The sequence below is a fragment of the Marmota flaviventris genome, chromosome 3, assembly GCF_047511675.1.
Source record: "Marmota flaviventris isolate mMarFla1 chromosome 3, mMarFla1.hap1, whole genome shotgun sequence".
NCBI lineage: Eukaryota > Metazoa > Chordata > Mammalia > Rodentia > Sciuridae > Marmota > Marmota flaviventris.
This window is the reverse complement of record NC_092500.1, coordinates 114218389-114231897: the sequence shown is the minus strand read 5'-3', so window position 1 is coordinate 114231897 and position 13509 is coordinate 114218389.

The following is a 13509-nucleotide window of genomic DNA, read 5'->3' as shown; positions in this document are numbered from 1 at the left end:
GGGTTTGTGCTAGCTATTTGAAACTTCACGCAATCAGTTCTCAGTGAATATTCTCTGGTTTGTTTCCTGTGAAGTATCTCTAAGCTGAAGTAGAAAGAAACAGCTTTGTCTCTGAGTGCTTTAGGAGCAAGCAAAATACACATGTACTGAAGGAGCTTTGAATTTTTTTGGTCAGATTACTTTGATACTGTACAGGATTCATCTTTGACCAACCTTAGTAGGCTCCCCAAGTTTGGGCCTTCAAGGTTCAATGGTTCAGTATCAGGAAAGTTTGAATTTTTAGTTTTCACTACATTATGGCCTATAGGTGTGAATGGAAATGGAGCTGGCAATCAAACAGGGTTGGTGCTAGCTGCCTGAAACTTCACACACTCAATCACTTCACTGTCGGCATGCTCTGTTTTTTTTTTTTTTTTTCCTTGTGAAAGTATCTTAAGCTGAAGCATGAATAAACAATTTATCCAAGAGCAAGCACATTAGGAGAAAACAGGGTAAATATGCATGTACTGAAACACCTTCCCCAAATATTGGTCATAATTTTTGATACTGGGCAGGATTCATCTGTTAACTTACCCTACTAGGCACCCCAAGTTTGGGACTTTTATGATCAAGCTCTATAAACAGGAAAGGCGTAGTTTTCAGATTAGGGTTAAGGCTAGGGTTAGAACTAATGTTCGGTTTAGAGTTAGTTTGGTTCAAATTTCTTTGATACCGGTCAGGATTCATCTTTTACCTAGCATTACTATGTTTCCGAGGTTGGACCTTCTCCGCTCAAGGTTCACTGTCAGGAACAGTTTATGTTTTCAGGTTTCACTCATCTTGACTTCTATGCATTAGGGTTAGGGTTAGGCCTATGGCTCGGTTTTCTTTTAAGGCTAGGGCTAGGGTTAGGGCTAGATTTTGAATTAGTGTTAGGGTTAGGGCTAGTATTAGGGTGAGATGTAAGCTTAGGGTTAGGATTATATTTAGAGTTAGGGTTAGATCCAGGGTTAGGGTTAGGGCTAGGGTGAGTGGTATGGTAAGGGAAAGGGTTAGAACTAGGGAAATGGCTAGGATGCGAGTTAGATATAGATTTAGGACTATGCTTATGCTTGGTGTTAGGGTTAAAGCTAAAATAGGGCTAGGATGAGTGTGCTAAGGTTAGTGTTAGGAAGAGGCCTAGGGGTAGAGTTAGCATTTGAGTTAGGATTAAGTTTAGGGGAATGGGTGGGGTTATACCTAGCTTTAGGGCTAGGGTGAGGGTTAGAATTAGGATTAGGGCTAGGGATAGTGTTTAGGTTAGGATTAAGGCGAGGTTTAGGGCCTGGGTTTCTTTTAGGTTAAGTGCTAGAACTAGGCTAGGGCTAATGTCAAGTCTAGAGTTATGATAAGGATAGTTTTAGGGTTCGGTTATTGCTAGGTCTAGTGTCAGAGCTATGTTTCGGGTAAGGGTCAGATTTAGAGTTAGGGGTATTATTAGGGTTAGGGTCAGAGATAGCATTTTGTTTTGGTCAAAGTTTAGGTTTAGGACTTGAATTCATGTTAGGTTTAGGCTTAGGGTTAGGGTAATGGATAGGGTTAGGTTTAGATTTCAGTTAAGGTTTAGGGTAATGGATGGGTTAGGTTTAGCAATAGGGTTAAGGTTAGCATTAGGTTAGGGTTATGTTTAGTAAAATGGATAGATTTAGAGCTAGGGTTAGGGCTAGGTTATGGTTTGGATTAAGTCTATAATTAGAGTTACATTTAGGGATAGGGCTAGGGTTTGGTTTACGGTAAGTGTTAGGCTTAGGGCTAGGGTTATGGTTAAGTTAGGGTAAGGGTTAGTGTTTGAGCTAGGGTAATGGCTAGGGCGAGGGTTATGTTTACGTTCAGGTCTAGAGATATGTTTATGGTTAGGTTTTGGTTTAGGGTTTGGGTTATGGCTAGAGTTTTCATTACTGTTAGTGTTAGTTTTAGGGTAATGGATAATGTTATATTTAAGGTTAGGGTTAGGGTTAGGTTATGATTTAGGGCTAGTCTTAGGATTAGGTTTAGTGTAAGGCTTAATGTTTTTGCTAGTTCTAGGGCTATGGTGAGGTTTAGGTTTATGGTTAGGTCTTGGGATATGTTTATGTTTAGGGTTAGGTTTGGTGTTAGGGATAGGGTTATAATTAGGGTTAGGTTTAGGGTTAGGGTAATTGACAGGGTTAGAACTAAAGTTTGAGCTAGGATTAAGGTTAGAATAAGAGCTAGGGTTAGGGTTATGGTTTAGTATAGGGCTAGGGTTTTGTTTAGGGTAAGGGTTTGGCTTTGAGCTAGGGTTAGGTCTAAGCCAAGTGTTAGTGTTAGGGCTACGGTTAGGGTTAAGGTTAGGGTTATGCTTAGGGCTAAGTTTAGGCCTAGGATTATGGCTGGTTTTTGTGTTAGGTTTAGGGCTAGGATTAGGACTATGGTTAGGGTTAGGGCTACTGTTAGGGTTAAGATAGGGTTAAAATAGTGTTAGGGCTAGGGTTATGTTTAGGGCTAGTATTAGAGTTAGGGTTATGGCTAGGTCTAGTATTAGGACTAGGTTTTGGGTTAGGGTCAGGTTTAGAGATAGGTTAATGTTAGTGTCAGGGTCATTGTTCCAGATAGGATAAGGGTTAGGGTTAGAGCCAGAATTAGGACTAATGTTAGGTCTAGGGGTAGGGTAAGTGTTTAGTTTAGGTTAAGGGTTATTGTTAGGGCTAGAGCTAGGGTTTTGTTTAGTTCTAGGGCTAGAATTATAGCTATATTTAGGATTAGTTTTGGGTCTAGATCTAGTGTTATGGTACAGTATAGGAATAGGCTTACCAGTAGGGCTAGTGTTAGGGTCTGGTTTAGGGTTAGAGTCAGGTTTAGACCTAGGGTTACTGTTAGGATCAGAATAAGGGTCAAGGTTAGGGTTAGAACTAGAATGAGGGCTAGGGTTAGGACTCGTAATACTGTTAGTGTTTAAGTTAGGCTTTGGATTAGCGTTAGGGCTAGGGTTATCATTTGGTTTAGAGTTTGTCTTAGGGTAAGGGATAAGGTTAGAGTTAGTGATAGGGCTCAGTTTAGGGTTAGGGTTATGGCTAGTTAGGGTTAACATTAGGGTTTAAGATAGGGTTAGGATTAAAATTAGGAGTAGAATTTGTGTTACGGTTAGGGCTAGTGTTATCACAATGACTAATGTACGAACTAGGGTTAAGATTAGGGCTAGTTTTAGGGTTAGGGCTAAGGAAATGTCTGGTGTTACGGTTAATTTAAGGTTAGGGTGATGTTTCGAGCTAGGATTAGTGTTAGGATCAGGGTCAGGGTCAGAGTTATTTTTAGAGTTAGGGTTAGGGCTAGGTGTAGGTTTATGGTTTGGTTTAGTTTAAGGGTTAGGGTTAGGGATATGGCTTGGTTTTGTTTTAAGGCTAGGGCTAGGGGTAAGGCAAGTTTTAGGATTAGCATTATTGTTAGGGCTAGTGTTAGGGTTTGGTTTAGGATTATGGTTATGGTAAAATTTAGAGTTAGGTTTAAATTTAGAGTTAGGTTTAGATCCAGGTTTGGGCTAGGGCTAAGGATAGAACTAGGGCTAGGGCTACGGCAAGAGTTAGAGTTAGTCTTAAGGCTAAGTTTAGGGTTAGGATAGGACTAAATTAGGGTTAGTGCTAGGCTTAGTGTTAGGGTTAGGCCTAGGGTTAGGGCAAGGGTTATGGTTAGGTTTAAGATTATGGTTAGGTTTAGGGTTATTGTTAGGTTTAGGGTAAGGCATGGGGTTATAGCTAGCTTTAGGGCTAGGGCGAGTGTTAGAATTAGGGTTAAACCTCAGGTTATCGTTCGAGTTAGGATTAAGGCTAGGTTTAGAGCTAGGGCTAATTTCAGGTCCAGCTTTACAATTAAAGATAGTTTAGGGTTAGGTTAGATGTAGTGAAGGGTTAGGTTTAGAGTTTCAGTCAGGTTTAGAGCTAATGGTATTGTTTGGGTCAGGGTCATCATTAGTGTTTGGCATAAGTTAAGGTTTAAATTTAGGGCTCGAATTAGCATAGGTTTAGGATTAGGGAAAGGATATAGTTAGGTTTAAGTTTTAAGTTAGGTTTAGAGTAATGGATAGGGTTAGGATTAGGGATATGGTAAGGTTTAGGCCTAGGGTTAACATTAGCATTAGGATTATGGTTAGGGTAATGGATAGGGTTAGAGCTAGGGTTAGAGCTAAGGTTATGGTTATTCTTAGTGCTAGATTTAGAGTTATGGTTATGGTTATAGTTAAACCTCGGTTTAGGGCTCAGATTAGGGTAGGTTTTGGGTTAAGTTAGGGCTAGGGCTAGGTTATGGCTAATGTAAGTACTAGGGTTATAATTAGGGCTAGTTTTAGGGTTAGGGTTAGGGGTAGGTCTGGTGTTAGGGTTAGGTTTAAGGTTAAGATGATATTTAGACCTAGGGTTAGTGTCAGGATATGAGTCAGGGTCAGTGTTAGGGTTGGACTTGAATTAGGAATAGGTTTACTTTTAGGTTTCAGTTTAAGGTTAGGAGGGTGTTTGGAGCTAGGGTGAGAGTTAGGATATGAGTCAGGTTCAGGGTTAGATTTAAGGTTAGGGTTAGGACTCGAATTAAGGCTATTGTTAGGTCTAGGTATAGTGTTAAGGTTTGGTTTAAGTTAAGGTTTATGGTTAGGGCTATTGCTCAGTTTGCTTTACAGCTAGGGTTAGGGTTAGGGCTAGTTTTATCATTAGCATTAGGGTTAGGGCTAGTTTTAGTGTTTGGCTTAGGCTTAGGGTTAGGGTTAGATTTCAAGTTAGAGTTAGATCTAGGGTTAGAGCTAGGACTAAGGATAGGGCAAGGGTTAGGGCTAGGGCTAAGGGCCACATAGGATATGGTAATGGATAGTCTTAGAAGTAGGGATAGGGATAGGGTGAGAGTTAGAGTTAGTCTTAGGGCTAGGGTTAGGTTTAGGTTTAGGTATAAGTTAGTGGTATGGCCAGTGTTAGGGTTTGCTCTAGGTTTAGGGTCAGTTTTAGACCTAGGGTTTGTGTTAGGGTCAGAATAAGGGTCAGGGTTAGTGAAAGGGTTTGGGATAGGATTAGAGCTAGAATGAGGGCTAGGGTCAGAACTATTAATAGGGTTAGGATTTTGGTTAGCCTAAGGATTAGGGATAGGTCTAGGTTAACCATTAGTGTTAAGGTTTCACTTAGGGTAAGGGATAGGTTTATAGCTAGGTTTAGGGCTAAAGTTAGGGTAGTGTTAGGGTTAAAGTTAGGTTTAGGGTTCGGATTAGGGCTAGTTTTGTGTTAGAGTTAGGACTAGGGTTAGGGTAAGTGCTAATATAAAAACTAGGGTTACAATTAGGGTTAGTTTTAGGGTTAGGCATAGGGGTAGGCCTAGTTTTAGTGTTAGGGTTAAGTTTAAGTTTAGGGTGATATTTATTGCTAGGGTTAGTTTTAGGATATGAGTCAGGGTCAGGGTTAGGTTTAGGACTCAAATAAGGGCTAGGGTCACTGTTAAGTTTAGGTTTAAGTTTAGGATGGTGTTTCAAGCTAGGGTGAGTTTAGCATATGAGTCAGTGTCAGGTATACGTTTAAGATTATGGTTGGTTGGGACTAAAATTAAGTCTATGGTTAGGTCTAGGTGTAGTGTTAGGGTTTGGTTTATGTTAGATTTAGGGTTAGAACTATTGATCGTTTTTGTTTTACTGCTAGTGGTAGGGTTAGGGCTAGTTTTATGAATAGAGTTAGGGTTAGGGATAGGGATAAATTAGGGCTTGGATTAGGTCTATTGTTAGTGTTCAGTTTAAGCATAGAATTAGGGTTAGATTTAGGATTTAGTTTAGGGTAAGGGATGGTGTTATGCTAGTTTTAGAGGTAGGATGATGTTTAGAATAAGGGTTAGGATTAGGGTTATGATTAAGGCTAGGTTTAGGGATAGGATGAGGGCTAGGGTTTATTTTAGGGTTAGGGCTAGGATTAGGAGTGTGGGTAATTTCAAGTCTAGAATTATGTTTAAAAATAGTTTTAGGGTTAGGATTATGGGTACGTCTAGTGTAAGGTTTAGGTTTATGGTTAGGGTCAGGTTTAGGGCTAGGGGTATTATTAAGGTGAAGGTCTAGGTTAGGGTTTGGAATAGGTTCAGGCTTAAAGTTAGGGATTCAATTAGCATTAGGGTAAGGGTTAGGGTAATGATAGGCTTAGAATTAGGGTTCATGTTTGGTTTAGGGAAATGTATAGGGATAGGATTAGAGATAGGGTTAGGTTTAGGCCTAGGGTTAGCATTGGTTTAGGGTTATTGTTATGGTGATGTATAGGGTAGGGCTAGGGTTATGGTTATGATTAGGGCTAGGGCTATGTTTAGAGTTAGGGTTGGGGTTAAAGCTCAGGTTAGGGCTCGGATTAGGGCTAGGATTTGGGTTAATTTAGTGATAGGGTTAGGATTATGGCTAATGTAAGTACAAGGGTTAAGATTAGGGCTAATTTTAGGGTTAAGTGTAGGGCTAGGTTTAGTGTTAGGATTAGGGTGATGTTTAGAGCTAGGTTAGTGTTAGTTTCAGAATCAGTGTCAGGGTTAGTTTTAGGGTTCAGCTTAAAACTCAAATTAGGGCTAGGGTTAGGGGTAGGTGTATGGTTAGGGTTTGGTTTAGTTTAAGGGTTAAGAATAGAGCGTATGGCTCAGTTTTGTTTTAGGGCTAGGGCTAGGATTAGGGCTAGTTTAGGATTAGTGTTAGGGTTAGGCTTAGGCTTCAGGTTAGTATTAGATTTAGAGATTTATTATGATCTAAGTTTAGTGCTTGGGCTAAAGATAGGACATGGGTTAGGACTAAGTTTAGAGGTAGGGTTAGGGTTATGTTAAGGGATAGGGTAAGAACAAGTGATAGGGCTAGTGTGAGAGTTATATTTATTCTTAGATCTAGGGTTAGGGTTAAGTTTAAAGATAGGGTGAAATTAGGGCTACGGTTAGGGCTAGAAGTAGTATTGGGCTTAGAGCTAGGGTTAGGTTTAGGGTTAAGTTTAATCTAGGTATAGGGCTAGGATAAGGGCTGGGGTTTTTGTTAGGGCTAGGCTAGGATTAGGGCTAGGGCTAATATCAGGTGTGGGGTTACAGTTGAGGAGAGGACAGTTTTAGGATTAGGTTTATGGCTAGGTCTAGTGTAAGGGTTAGGTTTAAGGCTAAGGGCCACATTTAGAGCTAGGGGAATTATTAGGATCAGGATCAGGTTAGAGTTTGGTTAAGTTTAGTGTTTAGCATTAGGGCTCAAATAAAAATTAGGCAGGGTTAGGGTAAGGCTAGGTTTTTATTTATGGATCACATTAGGTTTACGGTAATTGATAGGGTTAGATTTAGTGATAGTGTTTGTGTTAGGCCTAGGGTTAGCATTAGGGTATGGGTAATGGTTAGGATAATGGATAGAGTTAGAGCTAAGTTTAGGGCTAGGATTATGGTTAGGAATAGGTCTTGAGTTAGGGTTAGGGTTAGGGTTAGACCTAGGGTTAGTGTTAGGGTTATGTTTAGTGTAAGGGTTAGGTTTTGAGCTAGGGTTAGGGCTAGGGAGAGGGTTAGGTTTAGAGTTAGGTCTAGGGATAAGATTAGAGTATGGTTATGGTTAGGGTTAGAGTAAAGGATATGGTTAGATGTAGACATAGAGTTATGGTTAGTGTTGATTGAGGTTTAGGTTTAGGTTTAGGGCTATGGTTATGTTTAGGTTTATGGTAAGGGTTAGGGTTTGAGCTAGAGTTAGGTCTATGGTGAGAGTGAGGTTTAGGGTTAGGTCTAGTGTTAGTTTTCTGGTTAGATTTAGGGTTAGGGTTAGGCCTAGGGTTATCAATAGGTTTAGAGTTAGTTTTAGGTTAATGGGTAGGTTTATAGCTAGGTTTAGGGCTAGGGTTAATTTTATGATTAGGGCAAGTGTTAGGGGTATATTTAGGCATAGGTGTAGGTTTATGTTTAGGATAAGAGTTAGGCTTTGAGCTATGGTTAGGACTAATCAAGTGTTAGGTTAGGGTTATGCTTCAACCTAGGATTAGCTCTAGGTTTTGTGTTAGGTTTAGGCCTAGGGTTAGGGCTGTGGGTAATGTAAGAGCTAGGGTTATGATTAGGGCTAGTTTTAGGGTTAGGATTTTGGCTAGGTTTAGTGTTAGGTTGAGATTTTTGTTAGGGCAAGGTTTAGAGGTAAGTTTACTCTTAAAGGCAGGGTCAGTGTTTGGGTTAGAGTTAGAATTAGGTTTACAGCCAGAATTAGAACTAGGTTTAGGTCTAGGGGTAGGTTTAGTGTTTTTGTTAGTTTAAGGGTTACTTTAAGGGCTAGGGATAGGTTTTTGTTTAGGTCTAGGGCTAGAGTTAAGGCTAGATCTAGTATTTGGTATATGTCTAGGGTTAGTGTTAGGGTTTGGTCCAGGATTAGCACCAGGTTTAGACCTAGGATTACTGTTAGGGTGAAAAAACTGGTCAGGGTTAACATTAGGGTTTGGAATAGGGTTAGAGATAGAGTGAGGGTAGGGTTATGACTATTAATAGAGTTAGGGTTTTGGTTAGCTTAAGGATTAGGAATAGGTCTAGGGTTACTATTAGGGTTAGGGTTTCACTTTGGGTAAGGGATAGGCTAAGAGCTAGGGTTAGGGCTAGAGTTAGGGTTAGGGTTAGTGTTAAATCTAGGTTTAGGGCTCAGATTAGGGCTAATTTTTGTGTTAGGGTTAGGGCTAATGTTATGGCAATGGATAATATAAGAACTAGGGTTACAATTAGGGTTAGGGGTAAGTGTAGGTCTAGTGTTAGGGTTAGGTTTAATGTTAGGGTGATATTTATAGTGAGGTTAGTATTAGGATATGATTCAGAGACAGTGTTAGTTTTAGGGTTAGGGTTAGGTCTCAAATAAGCGCTAGGATTACTGTTAGGGTTAAGTTTAAGTTTAGGGTGGTCTTTAGAGCTAGGGTGACTGTTAGGATATGAGTCAGCGTCAAGGTTAGTTTTAAGGTTAGGGTTATGACTTCATTTAACGCTAGGGTTACTCTTAGGGTTCAGTTTAAGTTTAGGATGGTGTTTAGACCTAGGGTGAGTGTTAGGATATGATTCAGGGTCAGGGTTAGTTTAAGGTTATGGTAAGGACACGAATTAGGGCTTGGGTTAGGTCTAGGTGTAATGTTAGGGTTTGGATTATGATAAAGTTTAAGGTTAGGAGTATTGCTCAGTTTTTTTTAGAAAGAGAGAGAGACTGAGAGAGAGAGAAAGATAATTTTTTAATATTGTTATTTTTTTTTAATTTTGGTGTACACAACATCTTTTTTATAATTATATTTTTATTGTCACTGAGGATCAAACCCAGCACCCCTTGCATGCCAGGTGAATGTGCTACCGCTTGAGCCATATCCTCAGCCTCTATTGCTCAGTTTTGTTTTAGTCCTAGGTTACATGATTAGTGTTAGGGTCAGGGCTAGTGTTTGTGTTAGGCTTAGGCTGAGGGTTATTTTAAGACTTGGAGTTAGGTTTAGATCTAGGGTTACGGCTAGGCCTAATGATAGGGCAAGTGTTAGGGCTAGGTTTAGGGTTATGGTAAATGATAAGGATAGAACTAGGGATAAGGCTAGGGCGAGAGTTAGAGTTAGTCTTAGGGCTAGGGTTATGGTTAGTTTTAGGGATAGAGCTAAATCAGTGGAAGGTTTAGAACTAGGGTTAGTGTTCAGCTTACTCCTAGCATTAGGACTAGGTTTAGGGTTTAGGGTAAGGGATGTATCATAGCTATGTTTTGAGGTAGAGTGAGGGTTATAATTAGGATTAGGGCTAGGTTTAGGGTTACAGTTTTTATTAAGGCTAGGTTTTAGGGCTAGGATTAGGTCTAGAATTAGGGCTATGGATAATGTCAGGTCTAGTGTTACATTTAGGAGTAGATTTGTAATTAGGTCTATGTCTTAGTCTATTGTAAGTGTTAAGTTTAGGGTAAGGGTCAGTTTCAGATCTAGGGGTATTTTTAAGTTCAGGGTCAGGGTTATGGTTTGTATTAGGTTAAGATTTAGGGATAAGGCTCAAATGAGCATTAGGGTTAATGTTAGGTTTAGGGTAATGAATATGGTTAGGTTTAGGGTTCAGGATGAGTTTAGGGTAATGGAGAGATTTAGGGTTTGCGATAGGGTTAGGGTTTGGCCTAGGGTTAGCATTGTTAATAGGGTTATCATAATGGTAATATATAGGGTTAGGGTTAGATTTAGGGTTAGGGTTAGAACTAGGGTTAGGGTTATTATTAGGGATAAGGCTAGGGTTATGTTTAGGCCAAAGTTTAGGCTTTGAGCTATGCTTAGGTCTAAGGTGAGGATTAGGGCTAGGCTTAGGTTAGGGTTATGCTTAGGGTAGGTTTAGGCCTTGGATTAGGGCTAGGTATTCTGTTAGATTTAGGTCTAGTTTTAGTGCTATGGGTAATGTAAAATCTAGGGTTTTAATTAGGGATAGTTTTAGGATTAGGGTTATGGCTAGGTCTAGTGTGAGATTTAGATTTTGGTTTAGAGTCAGTTTTAGAGCTAGGTTTAGTGTTAGTGTCAGGGTCAGTGTTCTGATTAGAGTTAGGGTGAAAGCCAGAATCAGGAGTAGCATTAGGGATAGAGGTAGTGTTATTGTTTGGTTTAAGTTAAATGTTATTGTTAGGGTTAGGACTAAGTTTTTGTTTAGGTCTAGGGCTAGAGTTATCAGTAGATTTAGGATTAGGTTTAGGTCTAGGGGTAGTGATAGGGTTAGGTTTAGGTAAAATTTACTGGTAGGGCTACTTTCAGGGTTCAGTTTAGGGTTAGGGTCAGGTTTAGACCTATAATTAGTGTTATGGTCAGAATAAGGGTGAAGATTAGGGTTAGGTTTTGGGTTAGGTTTAGAGATAGAATGAGGGCTAGGGTTTAGTGTTCGATTTAGGCTAAGGGTTAATATTAGGACTAGGGTTAGCATTATGGATAGGGTTTGGCTTAGGATAAGGGATAAGGTTACAGCTAGGCTTAGAGCTAGTATTAGGGTTAGGTTGAAGTCTAAGGCTAGGGTTAGGGTTAAATCTAGTTTTAGGGCTCAGATTAGGGCTATTTTTGTTTTGGGGTTAGGGCTAGGGTTAGGACTATAGCTAATGTAAGAACTAGGGTTATTATTAGTGTTAGTTTTAGGGTTAGGTTTTGGGCTAGGAATGGTGTTAGCATTTTCTTTATGGGTAGGGTGATATACAGAGCTAGGGTTAGTGTTTGGATATGAGTCATTGTAAGGGTTAGTTTTAGTTCTAGGGCACAAATTTGAGCTAGGATTATGGCTAGTTGTAGGGTTTGGGTTTGTTTTAGGTTCGGTTTAGGTTTAGGGTAATGGCTCGGTTTTGTTTTAGGGCTAGGGCTAGGGTTAGGGTTAGTTTTATGATTAGCGATAGTGTTCAGCTAGTGGTAGGGTGAGGTTTAGGCTTAAGGTTAGGGTTAGATTTAGAGTTACGGTTTGATTTAAGGTTAGGGCTAAGGTTAGGGCTACTGTTAGGGTTACGGTAATGGACAGGTTTAAAAATAAAAATAGGGCTAGGTTGGGAGTTAGAGGTATTCGTAGGTCTGGAGTTAGGGATTTGCTTAGGGTTCAGGCTAAATTAGGGCTAGATTAGTGCTAGGTTTAGTGTTAGGGTTAGACACATGGTTAGGGCTAGAATTAGGGTTAATGTTAGCGTTAGAGTTATGGTTAGTTTTAAGGGAAATTGTGAGGTTATGGCTAGGTTCAGGGCTAGGGAGAGGGTTAAAATTATGTATAGGAATAGGGTGAGTGTTCAGGTTAGGATTAAGGCTAGGATTAGGGCTAAGATGAGGGCTAGGGTTTGTGTTAGGGTTAGAGCTAGGATTAGGGCTAGGGCTAATGTCAGGTCTAAGGTTATGGTTAGGAATAGTGTTAACTTTAGGTTTATGGCTAGGTCTAGTGGAAAGTTAGGTTTAGGGTAAAGGTCAGGTTTAGAGCTAGGTGTATTATTAAGGTCAGAGTCCGGTTTATGGTTTGGTTTAGGATAAGGTTTAGGTTTAGGCCTCAAATTAGCATTAGGGTTAGGGTTAAAGTAATGGATAGTGTTAGGTTTAGAGTTCAGGTTAGGTTTAGAGTAATAGATAGAGTTAGTGTTAGTGATAGGATTAGGGTTAGGCCTAGGGTTAGCATTTGGTTTAGGTTTATGTTTAGGGCAAAGGATAGGGTTAGTTCTAGTGTTAGGGCTTGTGTTAACCTTAGGATTTTGGCTAGGTTTAGAGATAGGCCTAGAGTTAGTGTTAGTGTTAGGTTTGGCAGAAGTGTTAGGGTTTCAGCTAGGGTTAGGGCTATGGTGAGGATTAGGGTTAGAGTCAGGGTTACGGTTAGGGTTAGTGTTAGGGTTATGGCGTGGGTTAGCATTAGGGTTAGGGTTATGTTTAAGGTAATGGATAGAGTTTGTTCTGTGGTTACAGTTAGTATTAGGGCTAGGTTTAGGGTTAGGTTGAGGGTTAGGGCTATTGTTATGTTTAGGGTAAGGATTAGAGTTTGAGTAGGGTTAGGGCCAGAGCCAGTGTTAGGGTTAAGGTTAATGCTAGAGATAGGTTTAGGGTTATGCTTAGGTCTATCTACATTTAGGGCAAGGATTAGGGCTAGGTTATGTGTGATGTTTAGGGCTAATGTTAGGTGTATGGGCAATGTAAGAGCTAGGATTATGGTTATGGGTAGAGTTAGAATTTGTCTAGTGTTAGGGTTAGTTTGTTGGTTTGGATAAGGTTTAGAGCTATGGTTTGTGTTAGGGTAAATTACCAGGGTTAAGTCTAGGATTACAGTTAGGGATAGATTTAGGGTTATGTTTATGGTTAGGTCTAGTGTAAGGATTAGATTTAAGGTAAGGGTCAAGTTTATAGCTAGATGTATTATTAAGGTCAGGGTGTGGCTTATGGTTGAGTTTGGGTTAAGGTTTAGGTTTAGGGCTTTAATTAGCATTAGGGATAGAGTTAGGGTTAGGGTAATGAATAGGCTTAGGATTAAGGTACAGATTAATTTTAGGGTAATGGATAGGTTTAGGGATTGTGATAGGGTTAGGGTTGAGCCTAGAGTTAGATTTAGGGTAAGGATTATGGTTAGGGTAATAGATAGGATTAGAGCTAGGGTTAGGGCTAGGGTTATGGTTAGGATTAGAGCTAGGGTTAGGGCTAGGGTTATGGTTAGGATTAGGGCTAGGGTTAGGGTAGAGTATAGAAGTAGAGCTATGGTTAGGGTGATGTTTAAAGTTAGGATTAGGGCTAGGGTTAGGTTAGGGTTTGGGATAGGGCTAGGGTTATGTTTAGGGTAAAGGTGAGGCTTTGTGCTAGGGTTAGGTCTAAGGGGAGGGTTAGGTTTAGGGTTAGTGTTAGTATAGGGTTACACTTAGGGCTAGGTTTAGGCCTAGGATTAGGGCTAGGGTTTGTGTTATTTTAGGCCTAGGGTTAGGGCCATTGGTAGTTAAGAGTTACAGTTATGATTAGAGCTAATTTTAGGGTTAGGGTTATGGCTAGGTGTAGTGTTAGGATTAGGTTTTGAATTAGGGTGAGCTTTGGAGCTAGGTTTATGTTAGGGTCAGGGTCCATGTTCAGGTTAGAGTGAGTGTTGGGTTTA